This window comes from Euphorbia lathyris, chromosome 9 (assembly GCF_963576675.1).
Source record: "Euphorbia lathyris chromosome 9, ddEupLath1.1, whole genome shotgun sequence".
Classification (NCBI taxonomy): domain Eukaryota; kingdom Viridiplantae; phylum Streptophyta; class Magnoliopsida; order Malpighiales; family Euphorbiaceae; genus Euphorbia; species Euphorbia lathyris.
Window position 1 is genome coordinate 18,075,027 of NC_088918.1, and position 15,548 is coordinate 18,090,574.

Below are 15,548 nucleotides of genomic sequence, written 5' to 3' on the forward strand. Positions count from 1 at the left end.
AAAAAATTTCTCGTTCACAAGCCACGTCCAATCTATAACATTAATATGCGGTGGACGATTTTTCAAGGCTTCCCCTTTGGTTTTGCAAGTTTTCACGTAAGTAAGATACAATTTCGACCTCCATACTGTCCACAAATAACCCATATGCTCCAAGGTTTCTTCACGATAAATTTCTATATTCTCGTGTTCAAAACAGTCCTACAACATATGGTACGACAAAACCTCCAAATATTAATTAGTTCTCTTGAGGCAGCAAATATAAATCTACATATAACTAGATGACATATAAGTTTATAGATTTACCTTGACTGAGACCCAAAGATGGAGGGAACCCTAAAGTGGAGGGAAGCTGAAAAATTTGGGGAAAAGAGAGGCGGTAAACCAAAATTTTTGGGGGAAAATTATTTAGAGATATTGGTGAGGATAAATAATCTTATTAATATTAAGCTAAAAAAATATAATGAGAATAGTCAAAGGTAGAATTTAATAAATTCGTAAAAACATGTATTGATGAGAATAAAATAAACTAAAAATTAATAAATAAATTGTTTTGCTATTATTATTAAAACATATAATTTATTCTCATTAAAATTATGGAGAATATGCTTTTAGTAAGAATATTTTGTTATTCTCATTATTTTTTTCTCACTAATACTCAATTTTCTTGTAGTGATGGATGACCGAGGGCTGTCTTTAGCAACGAAATAGGAAGCTGATACATAACCGAATGTAGTATAATCAAGCCCCAACATAGCGTCCCATAGAAACATTTGAATCCCTATTTGATAACGAGAAGCACAATAAGGAATAACTTATCCTTTGTTTGTTACATAAAATTAAAGCTTAAATACACAAATAACCCTATGAACTTGTCCAAATATTGCAACTGCCCCCCCCAGAACTTTCAATTGTAACAACTTACCCCTCAAACTTGTCCAATTGTAAAACATAACCTCAAATTGTTGACATGGACTACAATTGAAGAAACATGTGAAATACAAAAGCTGCAACGCTCGTGGAATGTGATAATCAGATCTTTGGCGTGATACGAATCCGGAAAAACATTTTTACGGTTGCTTCAAGTACGGGGTAAAAAAATTCCCAATTTAGGGTTATGTTTTACAATTGGACAAGTTTAAGGGGTAAGTTGTTACAATTGAAAGTTGGAGGGGGCAATTGCAACATTTAGATAAGTTCAGGGGTTATTTGTGTATTAGGCCTAAAATTAATAAATCGCATATACTAATAGGAGGAAATACATAGCTAGAGAGAACAGATAAAAAGTAGGAAAACCTGCTTGGATACTGAGAAAATAAACAATGCTGGAGCAAAATAATCCCAACTTCTGAAAGTTTCTGAGATCAATAAAAAAAACTGAAACTAGTATTGGAAGGGCAACGCGAACGCAGGCACCCACTACCACAAATTACGATGTAAGCTCTCCCACTTGGGGAGACTTTAGGAAAGCACCTCTCCTAAGTGCAATGGAGTTTCAATCCTAGGCCATGAGCCTCATTGATCACCCATTGCTCCTTCGATTATAGTATTATTATACCCTGCAGCCTCGTTATCCCGCTCCTTCTGTCCGATGTGGGATTTGCTCTCAACACTTTGCTTCCCTTGTTAAGACTTAGGCTCTGTTCTTTTTAACTTAAATTCAGTATAAGTAAATTCAGTTCAGTAGCATTTAGTTCAATTCAGTAATTTAATTTCAGTAATTATCATTATTTGCTATAAATGATATATTATATATAAATAATTATAATTATAATAAAAAATGAAAAATTATATATATAAAATAAAGTATATATAAATAATTATAATTATAATTATAATAAATAATGATGAAATATATATAAATTATAATAATAAATTATATTATAATTATTTATTATTATAATTTATATATATATCATCATTATTTATTATAATTATAATTATTTATATATAATTTATCATTTTTTATTATAATTATAATTATAATTATTTATATATAAGATATCATTTATTATATATATATATATATAATTTATAATTATTTATTATAATTATAATTATCAATATATAATTTATATATATATTAGGGATAAGTACAAAAAAAAAATGCCTATGGTATACCGGATTTGCAAACTCGGCCCTGTGGTATTTTTTTTTTTTGCAAACAGAGGTCTGTGTTACAAACCGTTAGCAAACAGCGGCTAAATTGACTAACGGTGTTAAAATTCAAAGAGAAAAGAGTTAATTTGGTCCTTATATTTATTTATTTTATAAATTAACCCCCCTAATTATCTAATTATCACAAATAAACCTCAAAATCAAAAATAAAAATAAAAAATACATTCTTCTTCTTCTTCTTCTTCTTCTTCTTCTTCTTCTTCTTCTTCTTCTTCTTCTTCTTCTTCTTCTTCTTCTTCTTCTTCTTCTTCTTCTATTAATAGAAGAAGAAATTAATGGAAGAATAAGAAGAAGAAGAATAAGGTATTTTTGTTTTTTATTTTTAATTTTGGGGTTTATTTGTGATAATTAGATAATTAGGGGGGTTAATTTATAAAATAAATAAATATAAGGACCAAATTAACTCTTTTCTCTTTGAATTTTAACACCGTTAGTCAATTTAGCCTCTGTTTGCTAACGGCGTTTAGCACAGACCTCCGTTTGCAAAAAAAAAAACCACAGAGCCGAATTCGCAAATCCGGTATACCACAGACATTTTTTTTGTACTTATCCCTATATATTATTATAATTTATATATAATTCATCATTTTTTATTATATATATATAATTCATTATTTTTTTATTATAATTATAATTATTTATATATAATATATCATTTATTATTATTATATATATACATATAATTTATAATATTATTGTTATTATTCAATATTCAATATTATTCATCCAAAATTATTATTTATTATTATTTTTTTAAAAGTCTAATATCATTATTATTGTTAAGTTAAGTTCAATTCAGTTAAGTTAATTTAATTTAATTTCAACAAAAAAGAACAGGACCTTAAAACCCGGTACTGAAAATTTAAATTAAAAAATTAGTTGGAAGAATAATGATTTTTTTACGGGAACAAAAATGAGAGATTTTCAATCTAAATAGCAAAGAAAATGTAAAAGTAGTTCCATACCCGGGCTCCAATAGTACTAATTTTATTCATAAAGGTTTCTCAACTCTGCCATTTACTAACATAACAGGTGTCATATAACCTTTTGTTTTAGAGCTGGAGCAATTAATATTCTCAACAACTTCAATTCTTAAATTTTTTATTTTGTTGTTTGGTCAGGACTGAGAAAGTGATTGCATCGGCAACATTTCCTCCGAACCAATCAAAAGAAAGAATACATACTAACTCAGAGTAGATATTGGCACTAAAAAATAGAAGTGAACAAGTGTGAATTCTACTATTGGAATAATGGTAACTAATAAAGCTATATACTCTATTAGCACAGCTTCACATTAACGGCTTCTCAGTAATCACACTACATACAGAGTAATATTCAATAGTGCCACAGATACAAAGCAAAGAAAGGATGATGATCAACAGAGGATACACTTCCATCAATCATATCAGTTCCAGAAACCATTGGAACAGAAATTCAACCTCAAATAAAATGAAAGGCATATAGAGAATTCAACCGATACTTATCAATCCTATGTCTGCTTAGTTGAATAATTATAATAGAATCTCAGAAATTCACAGTAGATTATTATGTGACCACATTTGGAGAATAGCCAAACATAACCAAAAATCAAAACAGAGATCTATCTTCATGTCAACATGGATGCAAAATTCAATTAAACATGCAAAATTCAATTAAACATCTACATAAATATGCACTGCATCTCTTACTTAGCTTATCCTAACAAACAACAACAAAGCCTTAGTCCCGAAATGATTCGGGGTCGGCTAACATGAACCATCATATAAAAACGTCAAATCAAATCGTGTCAGCGACACAAATTCGCTCTCTCGACTCCGTCCTATCCACTACCATATTTTCCTCAATTCCCAGTAAACTCATATCACTCTCGATCAGCCTCCTCCAAGTTTGCTTAGGTCTTCCCCTACCCCTCACCACTATATCCCTTTGCCACTCTTTGGTTCTCCTAACCGGCGCATCAAGCGCTCTACGTCTCACATGGCCAAACCACCTTAGTCGGTTTTCTCTCATTTTATTCTCAATAGACGTGACCCCTACTTTTGTCATAATTATTTCATTACTCACCCGATCCTTTCTCGTATGACCACACATCCATCTCAGCATACGCATCTCCGTCACCGACATCTTATGGGTATGGCAGCATTTCACTGCCCAACACTCCGTACCATATAACAATGCTGGTCTAATTTTCCCTTCAATCTATTAGGCATGCCGGGGTCACAAAGGAAACCCGTAGCACTCTTCCACTTCGACCAACCGGCTTTAATCCTATGAGCAACATCTCCATCTACTTCTCCATCCGTTTGGATAATAGATCCTAAATACCGGAAGCAATCCGAGGCCTGAACAACTCTCCCATCTAGGGTGATTGTCCCTGGCTCCCTTCTCCTATGGCCGCTAAACTTACACTTCAAATATTCTGTCTTACTTCGGCTCAACTTAAAGCCTCTAGATTCTAGAGTTTGTCTCCATAGTTTCAACTTCCTCTCCACTCCTTTCGTCTCATCAACCAACACAATATCATCTGCAAACAGCATGCACCATGGTATACCATTTGAAGTGAACTTGTTAGTTCATCCATAACGATGGCAAAAAGAAGTGGGCTTAGTGCGCAACCTTGATGCACTCTAATCGTAATAGGAAACTCTTCAGTCTTCCCAACACTAGTACGTACACTCGTGCATGCTCCCTCATACATGTCCTTTATGATGTCAATATATTTCCGCGAAATGCCTTTCCTTATCAAGGCCCACCAAAGTACTTCCCTTGGTACCTTATCATATGCTTTCTCCAAGTCAATGAAAACCATATGCAAGTCTTTCTTCTTATTTTGATAGTGCTCCATTAATTGTCTCATTAGATGGATGGCTTCCATAGTTGATCTTTCCGGCATAAAGCCAAACTGGTTTTCCGAGATCTTCACCGTCCTCCTTAGCCTTTGTTCGATCACTCGCTCCCAAAGTTTCATAGTGTGACTCATTAATTTGATTCCCCGATAGTTGGCACAATCTTGGACATCGCCTTTGTTCTTATATAAAGGGATTAAGATACTTTTCCTCCATTCTGATGGCATCTTATTGTTTCTCCAAATTTTGTTGAAGAACGTCGTCAACCATTCGATTCCTCTTTCTCCCAAACATCTCCAAATCTCAATAGGGATGCCATCGGGTCCTACTGCTTTCTTCAACTTCATCTTACTTAATGCCATTTTGACTTCACCCTTTTGAATTCTCCGCAGGCATTCATGATTTATCATATCGTGATGGATACTTATATCTCCAACATCTTGTCTGCGATCTCCATTAAATAAGTCATCAAAATAGGACCTCCATCGTTCCTTCATATCCTTATCTCCAACTAGGACTTTCTGGTCCACATCCTTCACACATTTAACTTTTCCGAGATCTCGCGTCTTCCTATCTCTCATCCGAGCAATTCTATATATGTTTCTTTCCCCTTCTTTTGTATCCAATCTTGTATACAGATCCCGATTCACCTTTGCTCCAGCATCTCGTATGACCTTCTTTACTTCCCTTTTAGCCTCTTTGTATTTTTCGTAGTTCTCGTCACTCCTACATTTCCCCAATATTTTATAGGATTCTCGCTTACTCTTTACTGCTTGTCGTACTTCTTCTGTCCACCAAGATGTGTCCTTACCCGGTGGCATGCTACCTTTAGATTCCCCTAGAACTTCCTTCGCTACTTCCCTTATACTATGCTCCATCTTAGTCCATATCGAATCTATATCTAAATCCATATTACAAGTCCAAACATCTTTTTTGGTCATCTCATCCACAAATTTTTGTTGATTCTCCCCTTGCAATTTCCACCACTTAATCTTAGTCTCTACTTGTGGGGTTTGTTTTCTTATACATTTCCTACTTCGAAAATCAAGCACCACTACTCTATGTTGGGTTTTCGTACTCTCACCAGGGATCACCTTACAATCAATATAACTCTTTCTCCAAGCACTCCTTACTAAGAAGAAGTCAATTTGGCTCGCATTACCGCCACTCCGATAAGTCACTAAGTGGGATGTTCTCTTCATAAACCATGTGTTCATGATACTCAAGTCATAGGCTGATGCAAATTCCAAAATATCATTTCCTGCTTCATTCTTATCTCCAAAACCATACCCTCCATGAACACTCTCAAACCCATCTTGCCTAGAGCCCACATGTCCATTGAGATCACCCCCCAGTACCATTTTTTCATCCCTAGGAACCTGTTGCACCACTTCCTCTAAGTCCTCCCAAAAAGCTTGTCTTATAGAGACATCTAATCCTATTTGTGGCGCATATGCACTAATGACATTCACAACCCCATCCCCTATCACTAGCTTAACACTCATAATTCTATCGCTCTTCCTAGACACCGCTACTACATCATCAATATACTCCCTATCAATAAGAATACCTACTCCATTTCTACCCTTATCCTTTCCTGAGTACCAAAGCTTATAACCCCAAGGAGCTATCTCTCTAGCCTTGGCTCCAACCCACTTGGTTTCTTGTAGGCACATTATATTTATTCTCCTCCTCTTCATAACATCTACAATTTCAGCTAATCTTCCTGTCAAAGAACCTATGTTCCATGTCCCAAAGCGTAACCTACTATCCTTACCCCTACCCTTACCCCTACCCCTACCATTACCGTGGACTAGCTTATTTACCCGCAACCCTTGCATATTTGACACCACCCCCGGGTCCTGGGGTGGCACGCCGCTTCGGGGCGACGACCTAGCAACCCTTGCACATTTATCACTACACCCGGGTCTAGGAAGTGCAGCGCGTCGCTGAGTAGGGAACGCCCCAACAGTATTTATAGTATGGTTCATGTCATAAGATGTGGCTAAGTTTTACGCTGGCCGCCACAAACCTACCGCAACCCTCCTCCTTTGTCTGGGCTTGGGACCGGCTGTAAAGGCCACCAAGTAACAAAAGGGGGAAAAATATATGCCATGCCTTAAAGAAATCATATGAAACTCAGACATAAAAATTCAGATCAAAATGTAAATGAACAGACAAGAAATACAATTCTGAATAACATATATCAACCATTATTTTGCTATCTATATGTACTATTCAATTATTACCCCTAACACACAAAGTCTAACATCAATCTATCAGCTCTAATATCAACCATTATTTTGCTATCTATATGTACTATTCAATTATTACCCCTAACACACAAAGTCTAAGCTCCAATATCAACCTTTATTTTGCTATCTATTTTAAATAAAAGTCAACAAATTAAAAATCAAGAACTCTAAAGATAGAACTGGAATTGAGAGTGAACCAGACCAGTGCTATAGTGCAACACAATGGCCACACTTGAAGACCCCAATGGCAAGCCATTGATATAGGCCGTCCCCTTATAAAAATTAGTTTAATATTGTGTGGACCAGTGACCCACATATCAGATATTAAACTGATAAGAAGACATACGCTTCTGACACGGTATTCCGTTTGATACAACTATCATTTTATTCCCATTCTTATACATCCCATTTTGACACCCCTAATTGAAATGCCTCAGAAGATATGGTAAAGATTGATTGATTGGTATGAAGGGGCAAAACAAAACAAAAATTACCTCATCAGGGACTCCAAGATAATTAACGTTCCATGTCAAGTCTTCACATAGTCTCCAACACAAATAATTGAAACCCATTAACATCAGGAAATACATTGAGAAACTAACTAGAATGCTGAAAAAATACGAAGAAAAACGACCAAAGCTTCTACAATTTGTTAGCCAGCTTCAGAAGTTAAGTAACGCTCATCATCAGCCATAAAAGGCTCTGCTACACATCAAAAATTGAAACTAGGATTGGAGGGGGGCCACGTTTACGACAGGCCCCCACAGAAACAAACCAGGACGGAAAGTCTAAACCTTTACCCCCTAATCTAAACATTGATAAAGATCGTACCCTTTGGCCATGAGCCTTTTTTATGGCCCTTATTGATGGCCCTGTCCAGGTTAGTCCTTACTGGTGCGTGAATCTTATTTATACCTGATGCTTCATTATCCTGCTCGTGCATCTCCAATGGGGATTGATCTCAAGACTGTACATGAAGGCTGGATATATCAACTGAAGCTGTTTTGTGATAAAGATTATCCAGAGAAGCCATGACAAAAATAATGATATATAATAGATTGATTAGCTGGTGAGACTGAACAAAAACCAGTTGAAAAAGGCCAGACCATTCTTTTGGGCCATTTTAATCAAATTGGTTAGCTCCCAAGGATGGCAAAGCAGATTTGACACCACTGCGAATCGCAAAGAAATTTTTGGACTGAAATTTTTCCTGTGTTTCAAACTGAAAAATCATTCAAATAGGAAGAAGGTTACATTAAACACAAATTTAATTTTCATTAATGTGATAAATGAAGGTCAGTAAAACGTTTTTGTAAGCTACAACATTTAATTATAAGAACCCTCCATGTAAACAAAAACAAAGTACAGTTTCAAGCATGTCCACGCGTTTCCAAGGATAAAAAGTTAAAGAGACGTAATTACCTGCTTGCTTAATTCACTGATGCTCTAGGTGAATCTGATGAAGTTTCAGGAATCCCATTGGCATTCAGAACTTGTCCAATTGTTTTGGATTATGTTATTTGTCATTTGGCTTGAATAGAAATCTAAATTCCTCCTTCCGCCACTCCGAAAATCATCCGATAAATCTAGCGCTGTTTTGGTGCTGAAATCTGTTAAGTTTAGTAGCAGTTATTAATTAGCTGTTAGTTTGTTAACAGTTAGTTAATAATCACTAGTTAATAAATCTAACTATAGTTACAAGATTAGTTAGACAGTTAGTTATTAAGGACAGCTGTCATAGAAGTAGGCTATATAGGCTAGTATGCCCCTGTATCTTTTTAACAAGATTGTGTTGTAATTTCTGTTTTCTCTTTAATCAAAGAATTGTTTTTCTGTTCATCTCATTTTCTCTAGATGGTATCAAAGCGTTCCGCATAGATAATCGATGGTGGGTAGGAGAAAGAAGAAACAAAGACAGAATAACAAGAAAGCCAGCAATCTTCGAATCCTTGAAACAGAATCAGAAGAATTTGAAGAACCACAATCGCATCACCATTCTAATTCAACAAATTCCAGTCGAAGTCAGCAAGTAGAGGAAGAATCAAGCGAAGAAAATTCCAGTCCCATAAGTCAGCAAGATCTAGAAGAATCAAGTGAAGAAAAATCAAAAGCCTCTTCAGAAGCATCTTCAGACGAAATGACGAGCGATACAGATGCAGATTTGCTCAAGTTGTAAAAGTCTGATAATCCTGGATTATCTCTTGTAAGTGCACCACTTACTACCACAAACTATTTTTCCTGGCTTTGAGTAGTAAAAATAGGACTTCAAGCTAAGGATAAGATGGAATTTGTCCTTCGTGATGATCTTGAGCCACCAATTGGTTCAGTTGCCTTACATAAGAAACGGAGGAAGTGCGATAGTATGGTTCTTTCATGGTTACTTGGATCTATAAGTAAAGATCTTTCAGAATCTTTCTTATACGTGAAAACAGCAAGGGAACTTTGGCTTGAGTTAGCGCAAAGGTTTGGCGAGTCAAATGGGCCTCTAATTTATCAAATCAAGAAAGAATTGAACTCATTGACTCAAGGAGATATGAATGTTTGCATATATTTCACAAAAATGAAAAGGCTGTGGGAAGATCTTGCTGATCTTAACCCAATACCAACTTGCAATTGTACTCATTGACTCAAGGAGATATGATAGAAGCAGATCATTTAATGGGGTTTTTGATGGGTTTAAACGGTTTCTATGAGCATACTCGAAATCAGATCCTTATGATGGATCCCCTACCCTCTGTCAACAAGGCGTATTCCATGGTCCAAAAGATGGAAAAGCAGAGACAAAATGTCCGCATTGGTGCTCAGTTTGATAAATTGGAGATTGCCAATGTAGCAGCAAGTTTTAAGAATGATTTGGATGGCAAGAGTAAAGAAGAAATGGTATGTTCTCACTGCAAGAAACCAGGTCATCTCAAGGAAACTTGTTTCAAGATTAAGGGTTATCCTGACTGGTTTAAACCGAAGAAACGAGGAAATAAGAGGGGCGGCACACAGCAGGCTCATTTGGTTCAAGAAGCATGTGCAGAAGGAGATGATGAACAGGATCAGTCAACTTTTCTTTCTTATTTAATACAGAAAGAGTTCCAGAAATACCAAAAATCTTTCTCTGCACCAAAACCTACAAATGATTATGCTTGCTTTTCTGGTTTTGCAGGTAACACATTTCATTCTAAATCACTAAAATATGCAAGTAGCGATATATGGATAATTGATTCGGGAGCTACAACACATATGTGTGCACATTTGTCTAGTTTAGTTGAGATTTATCCATTGCCTCAAACACAATCGGTTTATCTACCAGATGGGAGTATAAAACATATTACACAAAAGGGTGTGGTGAAGTTTAGTGACATTTTTCACTTGAAGAATGTCCTATATGTACCTTCTTTTAAATACAATCTATTGTCAGTAGGACAGCTACTGCAGGAAGAACAGATTGGTATCAAATTTTACCCTGCTTATTGTGTTTTACAGGACCTGAAGACTAAAAGAGTTTTGGCAATAGGGTTCTTGGAAGAAGGACTTTATATCTTGTCAAAAAGATCTCTTCAAGCTGAGGTATTACAGAATAGTAATTTTCTTCAAGATTTTGCTTTAAGTAGTGTTTGTAAGTCTAAAGTAGTGGATGAGAATGTTCTTTGGCATTATTGGTTGGGTCATGTGTCTTGGAAGAAGTTAAAGAATGTCAAATCTATTCAATGTACTGAAATAAATGTTCTTTGTGAAGTTTGCCCTCTTGCTAAGCAGCATAGGCTTGTTTTTCCACATAGTAGCTCACAATCTCATCATATTTTTGAACTTGTGCATGTTGATACATGGGGTCCTTATCACTTAGAATCTACAAATCAATTTCGGTTTGTTTAAACAATAGTCGATGACTATTCTAGAGCCCTGTGGACCATTTTATTGCCAAGCAAATTTGAGATTTGTAATTACTTGAAGCAGTTCATTTTGTTGGTACAAACTCAATTTCAAATGCAAATCCAGACTATCCGCAGCGATAATGGTACTAAATTTGTCAATAGTGCTTGTCAGTCCTTATTCGCTTCTTTTGGCATTCAACACCAGAGGTCATGTGCTTATACTCCTCAACAGAACGGGATTGTTGAACGAAAGCATAAGCATCTCCTAGAGGTCACAAGGGCTCTTTTATTTCAGTCTGGACTGCCGCACAAATATTGGGGGGAAGCTTTGATGACCGCTACTCATGTGATCAATTTATTGCCTGTGGAAATGCTAGATTGGCAGACACCTTTCGAGAGATTACACAAACGACAACCAGATTATTCTCACTTAAAGGTATTTGGCTGTTTGTGTTTTGCTACTAATGTACTTCCTCATAAAGATAAGCTAGCAGCAAGGGCATATAAAGGTGTTTTTCTTGGTTATAACCCTGGTCATAAAGGTTACATGGTTTTGAATTGTGATACAAATTACATACATGTAACTCGGGATGTTATTTTTCATGAGGATGTGTTCCCATTTAAATCTACTGTTCCTGCATTACTTACAGCAGATTCACCGTCCTCCTCTACTGGTATTCCCACATTGTTTCATTCCACTGCATATTATGAACCAGATTTGATTCCTGCACCTATAATATCTCATGTTTCCAATAATTTACCTCTTGATCACACTATTCCAAATGACACAACTACAGAACCAAGCCCGACTACAGAATCAGTTTCAGAATTGTATGAACATCCTCCTAAGCACCCCAGCATATACAAACTCAAAACTTAACTACAATTTCCTCTGTACCCCAGCAAAACACTATACCTCAGCAAAACAGATTTGGTAGGCACATCAATAAACCTTCTTGGCTTACCGATTTTGTGAGCAATGTCATCCTAATACCCAATTCCTCTTTTGACATCTGGCACTCTCCTATTTTTTCTAAATCTCATCAAACATTCCTAGCAAACTTAATAGTGGAGGAACATGAGCCAAAGTCTTATAAACAGGCTGCTATGGATGATAGATGGCAGGCAGTTATGGCTATGGAATTGCAAGCTCTTGAAGAAAATGGAACTTGGCTTCTCACAAGTTTGCCTCCACAGAAGAAAGCTATAGCCTCCAAATGGGTTTTTAAGGTCAAAAGAAAAGCAGATGGCACTATAGAGAGATTTAAAGCAAGACTTGTTGCAAAGGATACAATCAAACCTACGGTCTTGACTACACAGAATCTTACTCACCTGTGGCTAAGGTGGTTACTGTCAGGACTTTTCTTGCACTAGCAGCTGCAAGAGGCTGGGCCATTCATCAAATAGACATAAATAATGCCTATTTACATGGGTATATAGAAGAGAATTTATATATGTTACCTCCTGAAGGTTACACTAAAGCAGCTCCCAATCAAGTTTGCAAACTGGTCAAGTCATTGTATGGACTTAAACAAGCTGGCAGAATGTGGAATAAGGAAATGTCTGCAAAGTTATTGCAGTTTGGTTTTCATAGGTCAATACATGATCACTGTTTTTATACACAGGAGGAAGGGAATCATTTCACAGCTTTGGTTCTTTATGTAGATGATCTGCTAATTACTGGTAATTCAGAAGCGCATATCAAAGCATTGAAAGATTTCTTACATAGTCAATTTACTATCAAAGACCTCGGGTATGTGAAGTATTTTTTGGGTATAGAAGTGGCAAGATCTTCTGATGGCATGATTCTTTCCCAAACTAAGTATACAAAAGACCTTCTAGCATATGCAAATTTGAAAGAAGCTACTGTAGTCTCTTCTCCATTACCTTCAGGTTTTCAACCAAAACAGGATTCACCTCTTTTACAGTCTGCAGATGTTTATCGGAGACTCATAGGACGACTCTTATACTTAGGGTTCACTCGTCCAGATATCTGTTTTAGGGTTCAGCAGCTTAGTCAGTTCATGACTACACCTCAACAGCATCATTTAGATGCTGCAACACATGTACTCAGGTTCTTGAAGGGTACAATGACTCGAGGTTTGTTCTATCCACAACAAAAAGATTTGAACTTAATAGCATACTGTGATGCAGATTGGGGGGTCTGCAAAGCAACAAGAAAATCAGTCACTCGGTATTGCATTTTTTCAGGCAAATCTCTAGTTTCATGGAAGAGCAAGAAGCAATCAACTGTCAGTCGGTCTTCAACAGAAGCTGAATATAGAAGTATGGCGACCACTGCTTGTGAAATCAAGTGGATCACATTTCTACTTGCTGTTTTCAAGATTTCAATTCCTAAGCCTATATCTTTGTACTGTGATAATACTTCTGCAATAGCAATTGCAGCAAACCCAGTGGATCATGAGAAGACCAAACATTTTGACATTGACATACATTTCGTTAGAGATTATGTGGAGCAAGGATTTATTTGCACCCCTCATGTATCCTCAACTTGTCAACTAGCAGATATTTTCACAAAAGTTTTGACAGGGAATCAACTTGATCGATTTCTGTCCAAGTTTGGTATTGTCTCTATAAACATTACCAACTTGAGGGGGGAATGTTAAGTTTAGTAGCAGTTATTAATTAGCTGTTAGTTTGTTAACAATTAGTTAATCATCACTAGTTAATAAATCTAACTATAGTTACAAGATTAGTTAGACAGTTAGTTATTAAGGACAGGTGTCATAGAAGTAGGCTATATAGGCTAGTATACCCCTGTATCTTTTTAACAAGATTGTGTTGTAATTTCTGTTTTCTCTTTAATCAAAGAATTGTTTTTCTCTTCATCTCATTTTCTCTAGAAAATCTTTGGTTATTTCCAGAAGAAGAAAACCTTGCAGTAGGATAACAACCTTTTGTTCTCCTCCAAAACTTAGAACTCAAGAATTCCGCACCAGGCAGTTTGCAGCATGTGTTATCTGCAGAGTCGGTATCAGGAATCCTTCCCAGTGACAGTGCCAAGTCGAATCAAATTTCATCCAATGCCATGCTGGGAGCTCCCAAAAAATCTCTATATTGAATCAAACCTGAGATAAATGAAGTCAGCAAACAGTTCTAACACTTCAGAAATTACATTCAAACTATTCTGATACACTAGAAATAATGAATCAGAAATTAAAATTCCATCTGAAGCCAAAGCAAAGCAAAACATTATGAAAGCTTCAGCTTCACCAAGCATCTGATCTCCATAATTTGAACTTTGAAGTGCCTCAGTTTCAAAAGCATCATAAAACGAATCATACTTAAAGGGAGTTCAGATTTGATGTAAAACAAACTAAAAGGCATCCCCTCTGTACCTTGAAATGGATGCCCGGGAGCTGTATTAGCAACGAAAATGGAAGCTGAAACATAAACGAATCCAGTAGGTAATCAAATTGCCCCAACACAACGTCAACCAGAAACAATCAAAGCCCTAATTGATAACGAGAAATATCGAATATCATATTCCAAGAGAAGCAAAATAAGCAATAACTTATCTTTTGTTTGTTACGTGATATAAATAAACAATCGCCTCAACGAATAGAACAAAGAGATATATAGCTACGAGAACAGGAAGCAAGTAGAAATAATACACACTCTACCTGCTCAGGATTTCTACTGAGCAAACTTCAACAAAAACAATGCTTGAGCAGAAGCCTACAATCTTCTGCAAGTTTACGAAATCAACCAAATACATATAACTGAAACTACTATTGGAAGGGGGCCGCGCGAACGCAGGCCCCCACTGCCACAAATTATGACGTAAGCTCTCCCTCTTGGGGAGACTTTAGGGAAGCACCCCTCCAGAGTGCAATGAAGGTCACAACCCTAGGCCATGAGCCTCACTGATCACCCATTGACCCCGTCCAGGTAAGTATGTTACCCCTTCGTTCTTGACTCTCATTTATACAATTGCTGCTTCATTATTCTGCTCGTGCTTTCCAATGTGGGATTTGTTCTTCATATTGTTCTCAAGGGTAGGCTTTTCTTACACTCTTATTTATAAAACTTTATTTTATAATTGTATTCATTTGCAATACCCTTATTATTAAATATAAAGAAGGCCACAAGTAGAAGCAACAGATGCTTTGGTCATTCAGTTGACTCCTTGCTGTCATGCTGGCAAAAGCAGGGGTTTCGGCCAGTTTTACCTACAATTGGATTTGAACCAATCACTCTCGCCGTATGAAAGCCATGCTCTATTAAAAACATGTAAGCAGCAGCAAAACAAGCCTGAGCATTGAATTAACTTTAATTTTTGGTTCTGTTAAAACAAATTAACAAGTACATGATCTCCATGATTTTAACTTTGAAGTGCATCAGGTTCAAAAGCATCATAAAGCGAAACTATAACTCCTCTAAGTGAT

General features: G+C 36.2%; 2 non-coding genes and 1 pseudogene across 2 annotated transcripts; all 3 read right to left on the reverse strand.

Annotated features, from left to right (window-relative positions):
* Positions 1 to 1,388: 1,388 nt before the first annotated feature.
* LOC136207501 (U1 spliceosomal RNA) lies at positions 1,389 to 1,547 on the reverse strand. Its single transcript, XR_010676647.1, has one exon. It is a non-coding gene; the product is annotated as a U1 spliceosomal RNA (small nuclear RNA).
* A 5,915-nt stretch (positions 1,548 to 7,462) lies between these two features.
* On the reverse strand, positions 7,463 to 7,638 carry LOC136207542 (U2 spliceosomal RNA; annotated as a pseudogene).
* A 7,260-nt stretch (positions 7,639 to 14,898) lies between these two features.
* LOC136207744 (U1 spliceosomal RNA) lies at positions 14,899 to 15,059 on the reverse strand. The gene has a single exon (XR_010676872.1). It is a non-coding gene; the product is annotated as a U1 spliceosomal RNA (small nuclear RNA).
* Between the last annotated feature and the right edge of the window lie 489 nt (positions 15,060 to 15,548).